General features: G+C 39.7%; 1 pseudogene; it reads left to right on the forward strand.

Moving 5' to 3' along the window:
• The first annotated feature begins 3066 nt into the window (after nucleotides 1-3066).
• Nucleotides 3067-4863, forward strand: LOC116476615 (radixin-like; annotated as a pseudogene).
• The last annotated feature ends 1575 nt before the right edge of the window (nucleotides 4864-6438 follow it).

A 6438-nucleotide genomic window follows, 5' to 3' on the forward strand; every position in this document is an offset into this window, starting at 1 on the left:
CCTTGGAAAGGCGTGGCCAAAGCACCTGCCTGAGCCGCTGCTACAGAATCTGGAGGAGCTGACATAGAGAAGAAACTCAGGTTTCTCCTGAAGGACTCATCCGTGGAGAGTTCCTCCCAGATACCCTGGGGTGAGGTGATGAAGGCCTGGGACAAGGCCCTCAGCCACAGGAAAAAGATGACCATGAAGAGCTTGGGGAAGCAAACGCAGAGAAAGGCCTGTGTGCTTGATAAGTGTGGGAAGGATCTGTGGTTGCCGCAGCCACCCTCTGCTGTTCTCCCTTTGCATCCTGCCTTCTTTCAGTTCAAGTTTTCCCTTTAGATCCTTTTTTTCCTTCCACTTCCTCATCACCCACCCCTTCACTTCCCTCCACTGTTTGCCCACCATCCCTTTTCCTCCTGTTTCTCATTAGCCTGTGTGTGTGTGTGTCCTTGATTACCTCCACCTGTTCTTTCCACTTGCCATTTCAAAGGTGAAATGTCCTGCTCTCAGTCAGAGATAATGTAGCTCCTCACTAGGTGGAAAGCCAGCATATTTTCACATGTTCAGTGACCTTGCCTGGAAGGAAGTAAAAGACAGTTGACCCCAAACAGCCCATCGCCACCACCACCACCTCAAGACCAGAGTTCAGGGGCCATGTTCTGGGTCAGTGACCTACTGGTATCACCAGAGTGAAGCTGAAAGGGGCCAAGAAGATGTATAAGCAATTTCAGGAAGGTCTGTAATAAGAGTTTGAGGAGGGCCAGAAAGAACTTTCCCCTCCTTGGCCAGAAGCAATGCACGCCACAGAGTTCTGAGGGAAAGGGCCCTAGTGCTGCTTTCCTGGGGAGTGAGGCACACACTCCACACCCACCTGAGTCCCCTGTCCACTGTTTCCTGGATCGGGTTTTAGTCTGTTGTGCAGCTTCCCTAATAAGGGGGAAGTGTTCCTTTGGCTGGCTGAAAAAGGCCCACTCCTTTCCTGGTGCTATGAATCCAGGTGGGACTGCAGTGGCTCTTCTATGGCCATTGACTGTATGAGCCCCACAGTAAGGTGGGGAGGAGGCAGGACAGGATGCAGGCACCCAAGGACACCACTATGAGCTCTCTGGAGGGTCAGAAGACACAGAGAGCCATCCCTTATCATTTAGGAAATTCTGAGTTATTGACAATAAATGTGGCAGGGTACAGGAGGAAAGAGCTCTTGTAATTAAGTGATTGCTTCAAATACATCACCGCCCTCTAGAGATGGGAAATACCTAGACGAAGAATTCTTTCAGAGCCATATCTCAGATATGACAGGACTTCCTGTCGTAAGATAATAAACACTACTAGACTTTAAAAGCCAGTATTTCTAGTATCATAGTATTACTGTTTTTCTCTCTGTTTATCCCTGAGCCCTGGGGAGGTCTTGTTAGAGTGTACCAGCACTGTGACAGCTGGCAGATGAGGCACTGAGAGCCGGAGGAGGTGAGGACTAGTAGCTCCATAGGCCTCCCTGATGTCTGCAGCGCTTGTAGGCACATCTAAGGGGCCAGTGTGACTTAAATGCACTGTGTAAGTTTGAAACGCATGTAGTTTTAGCTTTTATTAAAATGGTTTTTCTTTATAGTCAGTTTTGAGGGTTTTTTAAATGTTAGAAGCATCTTTTTTATTGTTACTTTTTTCCGTTTTCGTCTATCCTAGAAAACAAAAATGTTGCCCTCAAAATTACCTTATGTCTTTCTGCAATTGCCTTTGAGAAGGCTCATCTTCTCCAGACACATTATCATCTGAAATCAGTAGACAATCTTGTATTCTGTGACTGAACCCAAGTTTATTTCATCCAAACAACTTCAAAAACCCAAGCAACAATATATACCTAGTATATTTTAGAACATCAGTAACGTCCTTTAAAAAGTGAACCTTCTTTTAAGCTACATTTTTTCATGTGTGTTCATAGAGGTTCTTACAGAAAGCTGCACTGCACAGTTGTCGGCCCTTTTTAAAATCAACAGTTGACTCAGAAATAAAATATACTTAAAAATCTTATTATTTCTTATATTTTAAGTTCAGTTTTTAAAACTTTCTAAAAAATGTTACCAGTCATTTTTAAGTAGCCATTACAACCTAGTTAATAAATTTTCATAAAACATTTAAACAATGTTTATAAATAATTACACAGTTTTGATTTTCTTAAATATATAGATTGATTTTCATTTTAAAAATGTTTTAATAAGTTTCTAACTAGTTCTTATAATCTAATAAAATAAATTTAGAATTATAGTGGATGTGAGGTTCTCATACATGTTGTTAACATAACTTGCTGAAATGTTATTATACATTTCAATTTAAAATTACTTCTTGGTAATTATTTATATGCACATTTAAAAGTTGATGTCAGGCATGGTGGCTCACTCCTATAATCCTAGCACTTTGGAAGGCCGAGGCAAGAAGATCACTTGAGCCCAGGAGTTCTTGATTAGGCTGGGCAACAGTGAGACCCCCCAACTCTATTTTTAAAAATAAATAAATAAAAGTTGAAATCTGTTAAGCACTATACCTGGTAGGTACTATAATATGCCAAATTATCTAAATATTACAAGATCATAAAGTAACAAATATATAAGATTATTCTTATACATAATTCAAAAATATAAATACAATGGTTCGATCTACTTAACCATCTCTCCACTAAGCTTTAAGTCTTACTAGCGATTTTTTTTGGAAGGGAGAGAAAAACACCCACTACAGAAACAGTTTTATTATTCCAGCAAGCTGGGGTTTCTGTGCTGATACACAGAGAATCCTCATCTACCAGAGAGAGCCCTGACTGGGATGCAGGACTGGTCACAACGTCAAGATCCTTCTCTGTGACCAACCTGATGTCTTATTTGTAAAATTCTTCCGAGGAGGAAACCCTAAATTTTTTTTAAAAACTTTTCTCACTAAAAACCTTATGTCCATTGCGGAGCTGTCTGCGGTGGCTGCGGCGCCTCTCATCTCCCGCCGCCCAGCGACCGCACCACCGCCTCTCCCTCCCTGCCTCAGCCGCGCAGCCGAGCAGCGCCCCAGACACACGCCGGCGGGCGGGAGCCGCTGGCTCTCCGGAAAGTGACAACAGAATTCATCGAAGTGAAGAATTTTTTAAGAAGATAACAAAAAGAGAAAGAAAATGCCGAAACCAATCAACGTAACAGTAACTACAATGGATGCTGAGCTGAAATTTGCCATTCAGCCCAATACAACTGGCAAACAACTTTTTGACCAGGTGGTGAAAATAGTTGGTTTGCGTGAGGTCTGGTTTTTTGGGCTGCAGTATGTAGACAGCAAAGGTTATTCTACATGGCTTCAACTAAATAAAAAGGTGACACCGCAAGATGTTAAGAGAAGGATGCTTTACAGTTCAAGTTTAGAGCTAAATTCTTTCCTGAAGATGTTTCTGAGGAATTAATTCAAGAAATAACCCAAAGACGACTCTTCTTGCAAGTTAAAGAAGCCATCTTAAAGGATGAGATATATTGTCCGGCAGAAACTGCAGTTCTTCTGGCTTCCTATGCTGTTCAAGCCAAGTATGGAGATTATAACAAAGAAATTCATAACCCAGGCTACCTGGCTAATGATAGACTCCTACCCCAACATATTGGAACAACGCAAACTAACAAGAACAGTGGGAAGAAAGAATACAGAACTGGCATGAAGAACATAGAGGAATACAAAGGGAGGGTTCTATGATGGACTACCTGAAGATTGCACAAGATCTAGAAATGTATGGAGTCAACTATTTTGAAATTAAAAAAAGGAAACTGAATTGTGCCTAGGTGTTGATGCTTTGGGTCTGAATATGAGCATGATGACAAGTTAAAACTGGTTTTCCATGGAGTGAAGTCAGAAATGTTTCATTTACTGACAAAAAATTTGTTATAAAGCCAATCAACAAAAAGGCACCTGATTTTGGTTTTTATGCCCCTCACCTGAGAGTCAATAAGCAGATTTTGGCCTTATGTATGGGAAACCATGAACTGTACATGCAAAGAAGGAAGCCTGATACTATTGAAGTATGACAGATGAGGGCTCAGGCTAGGGAGGAGAAACATCAGAAGCAGTTGGAGAGGGTACAATTAGAGAATGAAAAGAAGAAAAGAGAAATAGCAGAAAAGGAAAAGGAAAGAATAGAATGTGAAAAGGAAGAGCTAATGGAACGTCTAAAACAAATAGAAGAACAGACGATTAAAGCCCAGAAATAACTAGAAGAACAGACACAAAAAGCTCTAGAACTGGATCAAGAATGAAAACGAGCAAAAGAAGAAGCAGTGGCTTGAAAAGGAGCATCGAGCTGCTGAAGAGGCTAAGTCTACCATAGCAAAACAAGCTGCCGACCAGATGAAGAATCAGGAGCAGCTAGCAGCAAAACTTGCTCAATTCACTGCCAAGATTGCACTCCTAGAAGAAGCCAAGAAGAAAAAGGAAGAGGAAGCTACTGAGTGGCAACACAAAGCTTTTGCAGCCCAGGAAGACTTGGAAAAGACCAAAAAAGAGTTAAAAACTGTGATATCTGCCCCCCTTCCACCTCCACCACCACCAGTCATTCCTTTGACAGAAAACGAACGTGATGAACATGATGAGAATAATGCTGAGGCTAGTGCTGAATTATCAAATGAAGGAGTAATGAACCATAGACGCAAAGAAGAACATGTAACAGAAACACAGAAAAATGAGCATGTTAAGAAGCAACTTCAGGCATTAAGTTCAGAATTAGCCCAAGCCAGAGATGAAACCAAGGAAACACAAAAGCATGTTCTTCAGGCTGAGAATGTTAAAACAGGCCGTGATAAGTACAAGACTCTGTGACAGATTCAACAAGGCAATACAAAGCAGTGTATCGATGAGTTTGAAGCAATGTGAGAGCTGTTATTTTGCATATATGTTCTTCATAAGCTCGACTACCAACAGAGAAAAGCAGGCCTTTGCAGATAGGATGGAATGCACCCCACCTTACCAAAGCACTTACACCAGTTTGACTGTGCTAGCTAAAAGACAAATTTAAGGGGAGCTCTTCAACATGAAGGCAGTCTGATATCATGCTTAGTTTTCTTTTTCTTTTGGTCCAGGAATGGAGAATGGTGTTCCATTGCCTTTTTTCACATTTTTTCTTTTTCTTTTTTTTTCTATTGAAGATTAACACTAATTATCATGTCTGACAAATGTGTGTCTGTGGTTTCAGTTTTACGTATATTTTAAAGGATAATGGTGAACATTTTAATGGGTTTCCCTTGCCCCTTCCATATTTAACCTGTATATAGTTCCACATTCTCTCTCACTCACATTTTCTCAATGTGTCCTTCTCTTACCTGCCATGCCCATAGCCATAATTCCACCATCATACAGATCAGGCAGTGTTTAAAATGATAGTAGTAGCACAGTGGACAGTCTGTGATCATTATGTAGAATATGGCTATGAATCAGGAAAGAGATTAGAACATTTAATAATGTATGTACAGCTGATGGTTAGTTTTCTTAATCCAAATTTAATTACCTTACTGGATATTTGATATTTGGTTATTTAATCACAGTCATCTTTAACAGCTACATTGATTGGTGTTTTATCTCCTGTAATCCTTTAATGGGGTTTTTTTGCCTACCATTTCACAGAGGTTTAGACAGCAGTAGTAGTTCCCTAGGAGAGTTTATTGATGAAACAGCCTCTGCAAGATTTTAAAAGTTTTGTTCTTTTATAGACTGATTTAGAAAAACAGATGATTAATAAAAGAAAATATACATTTGTTGGTAACTGATTTTAATTATTTTTTAAAACCTGGACCTTTCTGGAAGGGCAGCATATAAAAACATCAGTCCCGAGGAGGGGACAATACTACCTCACTACTATACCTGCAATGACTGGTTGTTCAAACACAATGGAGTGTGTAAGCTATATGTTTTATAATTCATAATGATAGCCTCAATCATCAAGAAATACTTTTGAAATTTTTATTTTCCCTTAGAATATCTAGAGTGCTAAATTTTTAACAGCCTTTTTATTGAGTCAAACTGTGGGATTAAACTTGTAAGCGCCTCACTGGTGTACTATCATCCTGGAGGGGTGTTGTATGGCTGAAGAAGAGTGAGAGAGAGAGATTCTGTGTGTGTGTGTGTGTGTGTGTGTGTGTGTGTGTGAGAGAGAGAGATGCTAACCTTGTAGCATATGAAGAATGTCTGTACCTTGATATGATAGTTACATAATCAGTATATTTGGTTTCTAGATCACTGTGCTTATGTTTTTTTAATCTCTAACTAAAAATGCTTAAATTTGGTTTGTTAATTCTATTTTAGAAATTATAATTTTAGTTTATGTTAATTTCATTTATATGTTACTGAAGAAATCTTTCCAGTTAGGAGGAGGTTCTAATATTCACATGTTCTAATACTTTTTTTATTGTAAAACAGCTAAATTTGGAGATACGTAAAGCCTTGTTTTCTCTG

The sequence above is a fragment of the Hylobates moloch genome, unplaced genomic scaffold (assembly GCF_009828535.3).
Source record: "Hylobates moloch isolate HMO894 unplaced genomic scaffold, HMol_V3 SCAFFOLD_11, whole genome shotgun sequence".
NCBI classification, from domain to species: domain Eukaryota; kingdom Metazoa; phylum Chordata; class Mammalia; order Primates; family Hylobatidae; genus Hylobates; species Hylobates moloch.